Consider the following 13498-nt stretch of genomic DNA (forward strand, 5'->3'; position numbering starts at 1 on the left):
GAGGCCAAAATGAAAAAGCAGAAAGTCCAAGCATGTCATCAATGTCTAAGTCATGATAAATGGTTATGAAAGGGGAATACATCAAAGGAATTTTGTGTATTATCAAGTTGGCTATAATTAGAAGGGAATTATTTGTAAGTCTTTCTAAAGATTAAACTTTATAAGTTTATTTTATTTTTTAAACTGACATATAGTAGTCTGGGCATGGTGGCTTATGCCTGTAATCCCAGCACCTTGGGAGGTCTCTAAAATAAAAATAGAAAAAATTAGCCAGGCAGAGTGGGACACACCTGTAGTCCCAGCTACTCAGGAGGCTGAGGTGGGAAGATTTCGTAAGCCTGCAAAATCAAGGCTGCAGTGAGCTGTGATTGTAACACTGCACTCCAGCCTGGGTGAGAGAGCCAGACCCTGTTGGGAAAAAAAAAAAAAAAGAGACATGTAATAATTGTATATATTTATGAGGTACATAGTGATGTTTCAATACATATAATGTATAATGATCTGATCAGTGTGAGTAGCAGAGCTACCATTTCAAACATTTATCATTTCTTTACGTTAGGAACCTTCAATATCCTCCTTCTAGTAATTTGAAACTATATATTGTTAACTATAGTCATCCTAGAGTGGTATAGAACACTGGAACATATTCCTCCTATCTAGCCATAATTTTGTATTTTTTAACAAATCTTTCCCTATCCCCGCACCCCGCCATTTCCGTTACTCTTCCCAACCTCCATATCCTCTATTCTACCTTTTACTTCTATGAGATCAAGTATTTTTAGCTTCCACATGTGAGTAAGAACATGCAGTGTTTAGCTTTCTGTTCCTGGCTTTTTTCACTTAACATAATGTCCTCCAGTTCTGTCCATGTTATTGCAAATGACAGGATTTCATTATTTTAATGACTGAAGAGTGTTCCATTATGTATATATACCACATTTTATTTATCCGTTCATCTGTTGTTGAACACAGGTTGATTCCATATCTTGGCTCCTGTGAATGCTGCCGCACTAAACATGGAAGTGCAGATGTCTCTTTAATATATACTGATTTCCTTTCCTTTGGATGAGTACCCCATAGTGGGATTGCTAGATCATATGGTAGCTGTATTTGTATTTTCTTAAGGAGTCTTCATACTGTCCTCTGTAGTGGCTGTTCTAGTTTACATTCCCACCAGTGGCGTGTAAGAGTTCCCTGGGAATGCATATACACTGTCAATGGGAATGTAAATTAGTTCAGCCACTGTGGAAAACAGTATGGAGGTTTTACAGAGAACTAAAAACAGAACTATCATTCAACCCAGCAATCTCTTTACCGGGTATATACCCAAAGGAAAGCAAATTGTTCTGCTAAAAAGACACATGGTCATATGTTCATCACAGCACTAATCACAATAGCAAAGGCATGGAATCAAACTAGGTGCCTGTCAAAAGTGGATTGAATAAAGAAAATTTGGTACATATATACCATGGGATACAACACAGCCATAAAAAAGAATGAAATCATGTCCTTTGCAGCAATACAGATGGAGCTGGAGACTATTATCCTAAGCTAACTAATACAGGAACAAACCAAATACCACATGTTCTCTCTTATAAGTGGGAGCTAAGGGGTGGGGCACGGTGGCTCCATGCCTGTAATCCCAGCACCTTAGGAGACCAAGATGGGCAGATCACTTGAGGCCAGGAGTTTGAGACCAGCCTGGCCAACATGGTGAAACCCTGTCTCTACTAAACGTGCCCCCCCCCAAAATTAGCTGGGTGTGGTGGTGCACGCTTGTAGTCCCAGCTTCTCATGAGGTTGAGGCAGGAGAATTGCTTGAACCCAGGAGGTGAAGGTTACACTCCAGCCTGAGTGATGGAGTGAGCCTCTGTCTCAAGAAAAAAAAAAAAAGCAGGAGCTAAACATTGAGTACACATAGACATAAAGATAAGAACGATAGACACTGGGGACTACTAGAAAGGGGAGGAATAAACAGAAACCATTTGGAATTGTGATTTTTTTTTTTTTTTTTTTTGAGACGGAGTCTAGCTCTGTCGCCCAGGCTGGAGTGCAGTGGCCAGATCTCAGCTCACTGCAAGCTCCGCCTCCCAGGTTTACGCCATTCTCCTGGCTCAGCCTCCCGAGTAGCTGGGACTACAGGCGCCTGCCACCTCACCCGGCTAGTTTTTTGTATTTTTTAGTAGAGACAGGGTTTCACCGTGTTAACCAGGATGGTCTCGATCTGCTGACCTTGTGATCCGCCCGTCTCGGCCTCCCAAAGTGCTAGGATTACAGGCTTGAGCCACCGCGCCCGGCCTGGAATTGTGATTTTTGTATAGAATGAGAGGTGGGGGGTCTAATTTCATTCTTTTGCATATAGATATCCAGTTTTCCAGAGCCACTTATTGAAGATACTGTCCTTCCCCTACTGAGTATTCTTGATGCCTTTGTAAAAAATGAGTTGGCTCTAGATACATGGATCAATTTACAGGATCTCTGTTCTGTACCACTGACCTATGTGTCTTTTTTTTTTTTTTTTTTTTTTTTTTTGAGACAGAGTCTTACTCTGTCACCAGGCAGGGATGTGATCTTGGCTCACTGCAACCTCCGCCTCCTGGGTTCAAGCAATTCTTCTGCCTCAGCCTCCCGAGTAGCTGGGATTACAGGCACACGCCACCACGCCCAGCTAATTTTTGTATTTTTAGTAGAGATGGGGTTTCACCATGTTGGCCAGGATGGTCTCAATCTCCTGACCTCATGATCTGCCCACCTCAGCCTCCCAAAGTGCTGGGATTACAGGCGTGAGCCATCACACCCAGCCTATGTGTCTATTTTTATGCCAGTACCATGCTGCTTTGGTTACTATAGCTTTGTAGTATCTTTTAAAGTCTAGTAATGTGATGCCTCCAGCTTTGTTCTTTTTGCTCAGGATTGCTTTGGCTATCTAGGGTCTTTTGTGATTCCATACAATTGTTTTTCTTTTTTCTTTTTTTTTGAGACAGAGTCTTGCTCTGTCACTAGGCTGGAGTGCAGTGGCACGATCTTGGCTCACTGCAACCTCTGACTCTCTGGTTCAAGCGATTCTTCTGCCTCAGCCTCCCAAGTAGCTGGGATTACAGGCACACGCCACCATGCGCAGCTAAGTTTTGTATTTTCAGTAGAGATGGGGTTTCACCATGTGGCCAGGATGGTCTTGATCTCCTGACCTTATGATCCGCCTGCCTTGGCCTCCCAAACTGCTGGGATTACAGGTGTGAGCCACTGTGTGTGCCTGGCCCCATACAAATTTTAATATTTTTTTCTATTTATGTGAAGAATGTAATTGATATTTTGATAGGGATTGCATTGAATCTGTAGAATGCTCTGGGTCATAAATATTGAGATTTTTAAATATATATATATATTTTTAAGAGACAGGGTCTCACTCTGTCATCTGGCCTGGAGTGCAGTGGTATGATCATGACTCACTGCAGCCTTGAACTGCTGTGCTCCAGTGGTCCTCCTGCCTCAGCCTCCTGAGTAGCTGGGACTACAGGTGCATACTACTATGTCTGGCTATTTTTTATTTTTATTATTTATTTGTCTGTTTGTTTATTTATTTTTTGAGATGGAATCTTGTTCTGTTGCCCAGGCGATCTCCGCTCACTGCAACCTCTGCCTCCTGGGTTCAAGCAATTCTCTGCCTCAGTCTCCCTATTAGCTGGGATTACAGGCACCTACGATCATGCCTAGCTAATTTTTTTTGTATTTTTAGTAGAGACGGGGTTTCACCATCTTGGCCAGGCTGGTTTTGAACTCCTGATCTCATGATCCACCCGCCTCAGCCTCCCAAAGCACTGGGATTACAGGCGTGAGCTACCACACACGGCCATATCTGGCTATTTTTTAAAAATTGTTTTGCAGAGATAGGATCTCACTATATTGCTCAGGCTAAGGTTAAGTTTTTACATTGAAAACACACTCATACAAAACTTATTTATTTATTTATGAAATGGAGTCTTGCTCTGTCACCCAGGCTGGAGTGCAGTTGTGCCATCTTGGCTCACTACAGCCTCCACCTCCTGGGTTCTAGTGATTCTCCTGCCTCAGCCTCCAGACTAGCTGGGATTACAGGAGCATGTGACCACATCTGGCTAATTTTTTTTTTATTTAGTAGAGACAGGGTTTCACTATTTTGGCCAAGCTGGTCTCGAACTCCTGACCTTGTGATCTGCCCGCCTCAGCCTCCCAAAGTTCTGGGATTACAAGCATGAGCTACTGTGCCCCATCCATTCATGTAACATTTAAAAATTTCATCTCCTGTGTTAGAACAACAAGGTTTTCTTTTTTTTTTTTTTTTTTGGAGACAGAGTTTCACTCTGTCACCCAGACTGGATTGCAGTGGCTCGATCTCAGCTCACTGCAACCTCTGCCTCCCTGGTTCAAATGATTCTCCTGCCTCAGCCTCCTAAGTAGCTGGGATTACAGGTGTGCGCCACCAGGCCCGGCTAATTTTTGTATTTTTAGTAGAGCAGGGGTTTCACCATGTTGGTCAGGCTGGTCTCAAACTCCCGACCTCGTGATCCACCTACCTTGGCCTCCCAAAGTGCTGGGATTACAGGTGTAAGCCACCACACCCGGCCTCAGAATCACAAGGTTTTCTTAAAGTATTCATTTGTTCTTAGTAATATTGCTAGTGGTTTTGATTTTGCTTCTAAAATGTTTCTTTAACAGCCATCTTCTAAAAACTGTAGACGGTTTCTATTTCTGCCACATTTCTTCCTGAGATCTATTTATTTTTCTTAGTTTCAGGTTGGAAATGCTCTATTTTTCATTCAGAATAGTAATTTCATTTCTTGAGGTAAAATTTTTCTATTTGAAACCTCTCAGAAGTTCAACTTTTGTGTACCTCACTCCGCAGGATTTTCAGGTCAGACATCATTGCCTTCTTTTTTCTCCTTTATAAAAGATGTATCTTTTTGCTTGGCTGGGGTGATAACTTTCTCCTTCAAACTTTTCGTCAATTTCAGCAACTTTTTTTTTTTTTTTTTTTTTTTTCTGGTTCTCACTCTGTTGTTATGACCTGAGGTTGAAATGTTTATCATAAAGGCCTAGAAAAGTAAAGTTTTCTTCAGTATAACTTGATTCTGTACTCACAGCTCTTCTTGCTGTGTCTGAATTGTTCCATGTAACCAAGAAACTTCCCATGCTGTTACCAACAGGCATGTATTGCCCTGCTCAAGGTACCAGTTTTCTTGTTTATATTTCTCTATATAGTATATACTCACAACTCTGGACACGCTCTTCTTGTGTATGATTAATTTCAAGCACCCATTTCATTAGGTTTGACTTCCAGTTTATATAAATGGGCTTTCTATAATGAGAAGCAATCACACTGCAGAAATTAAAAATATATATATTTCTGGTAACTGGCCTAAGAACAACAACAACAAAGATTTTATGTTTTAACAACATAATTCCTGTGTTGTCTTTATTAGATCTTTGATTATTTAGAAAAACTGGGCTTTGAAGGGGTTGAGCTATTTACATCCATGTAACTTTCTGTATTGTTTCTGAGAATTCTTGATATCATTCTGCTTAAATGAATGACAATTATTTTACAGTGACCTGAGAGTCTGTTTTTATCAAGTGTTTTGAACCTCTTGATATCTTTAGTAGGCTCTGCCCACCAAATCAAAATCCTAAATTAAGTCTTTTTGACCTGAGGTTAACTCTGAGATTTTTCAGTTGGGCCCCTGGAGAGCATCAAAAAAATGTATCTCTCATCTTGTAGAGATATAAATGATTGGGCTTATTTGGTAAATTGTATGAGAGGCATTATCAAATGATAAGTGATACTATGTATGGGTATGTTATTGATATATTTCTAAATTATATAAATTCATAGAAACCAAATGTTATCAGCCATAATTTTAATGTTACATCTTTTATAAAGTTATATTTGTATAGATATTATTAATGTGAATATCTAAAGGTTATATGAAATTTATAAAAGACTCGTGGTCCTGTCATAGTTCTGGTTGTTATCATAAAATGCTACCTGTAATAAAAATAACTCGACTTCCTTATCAATTGAGAACTTTCATCAGATTTTTAACTTTAAATATTCTGAGTTTTTGTCATCCACAGTTATTATTTGAATTATTCTCTAAAAGCATTTGTGATTAGCTATAGTCCAAAATTGCTTTTCATGAAGAAGACATGGATAAATACTCTTGGACACAGATTGCTAATAATTTTAGGATCAATGGAATAAATCATAATTTTCAGAGCTCTAATAAAGAAACTGATGGGTTAATGAAATTGCTAATGAAGGTCAAGCAAAACAAAAAATTAATTACATGAAGTTAAGTAATTGATTAAATAATGTTTTATGACTTTTATTTAAAACATTGTTGATTCTTTACTTCAATGTTTTGATTTCCAGATTTAAGGACATTGTTTTCTCATAAGCTATTTATAGTTTACAACAATTTGGTAAAATATACTTTTGTTTTCTTTTGGTTTGGTTTGAGTTTTTTTGAGATAGGGTCCCACTCTGTTACTCAGGCTGGAGTGCAATTGCACAATCACAGCTCACTGCAACTTCCATCTCCTGGACTCAAGCCATCCTCTGACCTCAGTCTCCTGAGTACCTGGGACTACAGGCACAGGCCACAACAGCTGGCTTTTTTTTCTTTTGTAGAGATGGCATTTTGTGATGATGCCCATGCTGGTTTTGAACTTCTAAGTTCAAGCAGTCTGCCCACCTCGGCCTCCCAAAGTGCTGGGATTACAGGTGTGAGCTACTGCTCTAGGCCCAATTTGGTAAACTATATTTTGTGAACAAAGGTAGAAGCATTTGCTTTGTCTCTGTACATGTTTACTCCAAAATTCAGAAAGAATTCATGAGTTTTTTTTTAGATGCAGTCTTGTTTTGTCATACAGTCTGGAGTGTGATGGGGCAATCTTGGCTCACTGCAACCTCCACCTCCCATGTTCAAGCGATTCTCTTGCCTCAGCCTCCTGAGTAGCTGGGATTACAGGTGCCTGCCTCCACACCCGGCTAATTTTTCTATTTTTAGTAGAGACGGAGTTTCACCATGTTGGTCAGGCTGGTCTCGAACTCCTGACCTCAAGCAATACACCCGCTTTGGCCTCCCAAAGTGCTAGGACTACAGGCATGAGTCACCGCGCCTGGCCTATTTATGAGTATTTTTAATTTATGACAATATGATTTAAATAAGTTCAACAAAAATATATTCTCTCTCTTCTTTTTTCTTTTAATGAGACAGGGTCTCTCACTCTGTCATCCAAGCTGGAGTGCAGTGGCATGGTCTCAGCTCACTGCAACCTCGACCTCCCAGGTTCAAGCAATCCTCCCACCTCAGCCTCCCAAGTAGCTGGGACTACAGGTGTGCACCCCCCACACCTGGCTTATTTTTTATTATTATTATTATTATTATTTTTTTTTTTTTTTGTATTTTTTTGTAGAGACAGCTTTTCACCAAGTTGCCCAGACTGGTCTCAAGCCCCTGAGCTCAAGCAGTCCACCTGCTTTGGCTTCCCAAAGTGTTAGGATTACAGGTGTGAGCCACTACGCCTGGCCTTTTGTCTCTTTAGAAGCAGAAAACAGCTGGATAGGTTGGTGATACTGAGAGGTGACAATGTGCTAGCAGCCCTCACTCTCAGTGCCTCCTCGGCCTGGGCGTCCACTCTGGCAGCGCTTTGAGCAGCCCTTCAGCCCGCCGCCGCACCGTGGGAGACCCTCTCTGGGCTGGCTGAGGCCAGAGCCTCCTCCCTCTGCTTGCCGGGAGGTGTGGAGGGAGAGGCGCGGGCGGGAACCGGGGCTGCGAGGGCGGGAACCAGGGTTGCACGCTGCGCTCGCAGGCCAGTGTGAGTTCCGGCGGGCGCGGGCTCGAGGGGCCCCGCACACGGAGTGACCAGCTGGCGCCGGCTCAGGGCAGTGAGGGGCTTAGCACCCGGGCCAGCAGCTTCGGAGGTTGCGCTGGGTCCCCGCGCAGTGCTGGCCCGCCGGCGCTGCTCTCAAGTTCTCCCAGGGTTTAGCTGCCTCCCTACGGGGCAGGGCTCGGGACCCGCAGCCCGCCATGACTGAGCTCCCCGCCTGTGGTGGGCTCCAGTGCGGCCTGAGCCTCCCCGACGGGCGCCCGCCCCTGCTCCGTGGCGCCGGGTCCCATTGACAGCCCAAGGGCTGAGAAGTGCAGGCGCCGCTGGAGACTGCCAGGCAGCTCCACCTGCAGCCCTGGTGCAGGACCCACTGGGTGAAGCCAGCTGGGCTCCTGAACTGGATGGGGACTTGGAGAACTTTTATATCTAGCGGGAGGATTGTAAATGCACCAGTCAGCACTCTGTGTCTAGCTCAAGGTTTGTAAACACACCAATTGGTACTCTGTATCTAGTTAACTCTGTATCTAGCTAACTAGTGCTCAGTGACTCAGTGACTCTATGTCTAGCTCAAGGATTGTAAACGCACCAATCAGCACTTTGTCAAAACAGACCAATCAGCTCTCTGTAAAATAGACCAATCAGCTCTCTGTAAAATGGACCAATCAGCAGGATGTGGGTGGGGCAAGATAAGGGAATAAAAGCAGGCTGCCGCAGGGCAACTCCTTTGGGTTTTCTTTCATGTTGTAGGAGCGTTGATGCTTTGCTATTTGCAATAAATCTTGTTGCTGCTCACTCTTTGGTTCCAGGCTACCTTTATGAGCTGTCACACTCACCACGAAGGTCTGCACCATCACTCCTGAAGCCAGCCAGACCACGAGCCCACCGGGAAGAATGAACAACTCCTGACGCACTGCCTTTGAGAGCTGTAATACTGACCACGAAGGTCTGCACCTTCACTTCTGATAGCAAGACCCCAAACCCACCAGAAGGAAGAAGCTCCAGACGCATCTGAACATCTGAAGGAACAAACTCCGGACACGCCATCTTTAAGAACTGTAACACTCACTTTGAGGGTCCACGGCTTCCTTCTTGAAGTCAGTGAGACCAACAACCCACCAATTCTGGACACAATATTACCAAAGCTTGGATTGAAATGTCATATTTAAGAATGTGCATTAAATGTCTGGCTTCAAGAATTCCCAGCCTTGGAGGAGTGAGTAAAAATTGTTACTTCCTGGAAAGTTGAAGAATCTTCACATTGTAAGTAAAATCTAGAGTCTGCCTTGGTTGGGTTTCCTAACCTCTAGAGGTTTTTAAAATCTGAGATCTCTATATGACCAATGTAGAGAAAGAAAGTTACGTTTCTAAGGAAAAATTATAATACATCTGTTATTAGATTATAGCCCTATGCATTGTTTTCAAGTTCTGATTATTCACCTCTAGACTGGACTAGAGCCTGAATTTTCCTACTTTCCACTTGGCTACAACTCGACTAAAAACAAAAGCTGCTCTGTTCCTAAAGCCCTATAAGATGAAGCTAGATGAAGTTTAAGGAATTAGTCTCATGCTTGATGTACGGGCTACTCAAAATGTTTATTAATCCAACTGATGTCTTTACCAGCGATACTCCAACCGCAAACCAAAAGTTGATGTTTTCATGCTGTAGGCAGTTTTTCCAAGGCATCAGAACAAGACCCCATATCTTTTTTTGGTTTTTTTTGAGACACAGTCTTGCTCTGTTGCTCAGGCTGGAATGCAGTGGCACAATCTTGGCTTACTGCAACCTCGACCTCCCAGATTCAAATGATTCTCTTACCTCAGCCTCCCAAGTAGCTGGGATTACAGGCGTGGGCCACCAGGCCCGGCTAATTTTTTTTTTTTTTTTTTTTTTTTAGTGGAGATGGGGTTTCACCATGTTGGCCAGGCTGGTCTTGAACTCCTGACTTTAGGTGATACATCTGTCTCAGCCTCCCAAAGTACTGGGATTACAGGTGTGAGCCACTGCACCTCGCCAAGACTCCATGTCTTAATGGGACTTTTGCCCACCTTAATGCTACCTTTTTCACTTGGCAGGATAGCAATAGTTTAACTGAAGTTTCACAACCAGTAGCTTCTGGCTAGTACTTAACAGAAACTAACGTAATAAATCCTTCAGTATTCAATGGTTAGGTAAGAAAATGTCTATGCTATTGCTAACACCACAGGCTTTACCTGGATAAATTCCTTTGGAAAAAGGTGAGATCGATATATTCAAAATTAGAAAACAGGCTACATGGTTAAAATAGGTCTCACTTAATTCTCTACGGTCATTTGATTTCTTCAATTGGTTGTCTTTAAGCCTAGGTTCATGGCTCAAAACAATTATGGAAACTGGAATGGTCATATTATACTGTGTATTTTCCATTTTTAAACTTTGTATCTGTTACTTGTTAAAGTTTTGAAGAAGTACAACTCCTAAAAAAAAATTCTGGCCTAGCACTTTGAAATGATAGCAAAATACTATGAGACAGAGAAAATTAAACTTAACAATGGACTCCAGACTCTCATGGAACCTGAGAGCCACTCTGCTCAAACCTCCCTTATTGCTCTCATATGACTCAAACGTTTTGACACTGATTCCTAGTCACCAGTCCCTCTCCCCAACATGACATGAGGCCAACAAATAGGACAGTTTCATCTTGCCACTGAGAGACATCAAAATCTAAAGGATGATTGACCAATGACAATGTTGGAGAAAAAATCTTGATCAAAAAGGGGAAACATGAAAATTGTCAGAATCAAAATGGAATCACTAATGTTAAAAAATATTCTGGTTGAGTGCAGTGGCTCATGCTTGTAATCCCAACACTTTGGGGGGCCAAGGCAGGTGGATCACCTAAGATCAGGAGTTTCAGACCAGCTAACATGGTGAAACCCCATCTCTACTGAAAACACAAAATCAGCCACGTGTGGTGGCATGCGCCTATAATCCCAACTACTAAGGAGGCTGAGGCAGGAGAATCACTTGTACCTGGGAGCCTTGAAACATTTTTTGTTTTCTTTTACCTCCCTGAATATGTTAATACAGTTTACTATGGTACATGTTTTCCCATTGTAATGCTCTATTCCCAAATAAATACCTTTTTCTTTTATAGAGCCTCTCTTTGTTATTTAGATTGATGGCATGATTCTATTTATATGAAATGTCCAGAACATTCAAATCCGTAAACATGTAAATTATATTAGTGTTTGCAAGTAAATGGAGGGAGGTGGGAGTTCTTTTTCAGGTGTTGGAAATATTCTGGAATTAGATTAGGTACATGTTATTACAAATATAGTAAAAAAGACTCATGCATTTTAAAATGATTAAAATGGCAAATTTCTGATATGCAAATTTTATATCAAATACAAATAAATTTAAAGACAGAACAAAACACTAGATATACCAATAGATGTTGTAGATTTTTGCAAGTGAGAATATCTTAGCATGTGTTTACCCATTTTGGGCCTTTTCTTTCCCTTTGTGTCTTGACTAGAATTTTTATTCTAAATTGTTACAGATATAATTCATGGATATATCCTATTTACAAAACAAGTATTTACTGGTTTATTTATTTTTTCTACATACCAGGATGGCCCCTGGATTTATCTTATTGTTGAAGGACTTCCTCTGATTATTTCAAAGGTAATCTTTCTCTGTAAACCTTTTGATGCTTTGTGTGCCTGAAGATGCCTTTGTTTAACCCTTAGAAAAATGGGAATGAAGCACAAAATTTTGGTTTCAAAGTTCTTCTTGGCTGGGCACAGTGGCTCATGCCTGTAATTACAACATTTTGGCACGCCAACGAGGGAGGATCACTTGAATCTGGGATTTGGAGACCAGCTTGGGCAGCATAATGAAACCCCATCTCCACAAAAAGAAAGTTTTTCAAATTAGCCAGGTGTGGTGGTACATATCTGTAGTTCCAGCTACTTGAGGCTAAGGCAGGAATATCACATGAACCCAGAAGTTCGAGGCTGCAGTGAGCTAAGATTGCACCACTGCACTCCAGCCTGACTGACAAAGCCAGACCCTGTCTCTTTAAAAAAAAAAAAGAGGGGGGAGAGGGTGGGGACGGGCACGGTGGCTCATGCCTGTAATCCCAGCACTTTGGGAGGCCAAGGTGGGCAGATCACAAGGTCAGGTGTTTGAGACCAGCCTGACTAACAGTGAAATCCTGTCTCTACTGAGAATTCAAAAATTAACCAGATGTTGTGGCACATGCCTGTAGTCCCAGCTACTCAGGAGGCCAAGGCAGGAGAATCACTTGAACCCGGGAGGCAGAGGTTGTGGTGAGCAAAGATCACGCTACCATACCCCAGGCTGGGTGACAGAGCAAGACTCCATCTCAAAAAAAAAAAAAAAAATTTTGAGTCATCATTTTGGTAAAATAAATAACATGGTAATCTGGAATTGTATATTATAATTTCAAGTGTTTTAAATCTCTAACTTATTAAACAGGTTTCCCAAAATCAGTTTTGAAATTTTCTTTCCTCACCCCTAGCTTTTGGATGCTACAGAGGGCCCCTGAAGCATCCAGAAGAGGGGTAAACAGGATTATTTGACATGTTTAGGTATGTGGATTGCCAAAATGATGTTTAATCTCCTTCAGGTTATATTTTAGAGAAGAATATTAATACATGTTCCAAAATTGTATTGTATGGGATGCCTAAAATTCTAATGTCTGAGTTCTGTGTTTATGCTATCAATGATAATTAAGGTTATTATGTTGAGTTATTGTAAACCACAGAGATAACCAAATTTATCTGTCAATCATGTTTTTAACTAACTACCCTGGACATCTTGTTATTCACAGACAATTCTTGTCTTGTTTTAATCCTCTTCAAAAGATGGTTTTATAATCAGCTATAGAACTTTGGTGTTCTTAAATGCAGATTTCTGATAACTTTGGAGATTGTGACATTGGAATAAAGAAAAATGTACAGGACTTATGAAGAGCTGAAATGTTTATGAATATCAAGCAGCATAAGAGTTAATGGAATAGATTGAACTAATAGAAAACTGAAGTAATCTTTTTGTTTGTTTACTTTTGCTTAAAACATTGCTGATGCTTGTTTTGTTTTTCAGAGTCAAGAAAACTTATTTTGAGCTATTTACAGCATTTAATAATCAAGTAAGTTAACTCCTGTGAACAAAATTTGGAGCGTATTTGTTTCTCTCTGCCTGGCTTCTCCAGAATTTGTAAACTATTTGTAAGTATTCTTAACTTACGGCAATATGGTTATTTGCATCAGTGCAGAAAGAATCCATTTTCTTTTGCAAGAGAACACAACTGGAGAAACTGGTTGTTTTACCAAGGCTTTAAATGGAAGCGTGTGCTTCCCTTTAAGGAATCAAGCTTGACTTGCAGAGCCGATAAAAACTCCTTGGGAAAACTGGCCTCATACGTTGTCTACACTGTCCCCATACAGGGTTCCTAACTTGTGGTAAGAATGTCACTCTCTGGCTCCAGAGAATCTATAATCCACCCCACAAGTATTTATATCAGGTGTTTTTGTATAGATAAGGGAACATGCACAGGGTCTTGCCTGAGCATGCCCACAGTGGACTGGAGGCTCACATACACTGGGGGATTGGGGTGGAGCCACA

At 41.4% G+C, this 13498-nt stretch overlaps 1 long non-coding RNA gene across 1 annotated transcript; it reads left to right on the forward strand.

Annotated features, from left to right (window-relative positions):
* The first annotated feature begins 8595 nt into the window (after window positions 1-8595).
* On the forward strand, window positions 8596-13111 carry LOC107128752 (uncharacterized). The gene is made up of 3 exons (XR_001488343.4): window positions 8596-9129; window positions 11480-11533; window positions 12977-13111. It is a non-coding gene; the product is annotated as an uncharacterized lncRNA (long non-coding RNA).
* Window positions 13112-13498: the final 387 nt, after the last annotated feature.

This window comes from Macaca fascicularis, chromosome 2 (assembly GCF_037993035.2).
Source record: "Macaca fascicularis isolate 582-1 chromosome 2, T2T-MFA8v1.1".
Classification (NCBI taxonomy): Eukaryota; Metazoa; Chordata; class Mammalia; order Primates; family Cercopithecidae; genus Macaca; species Macaca fascicularis.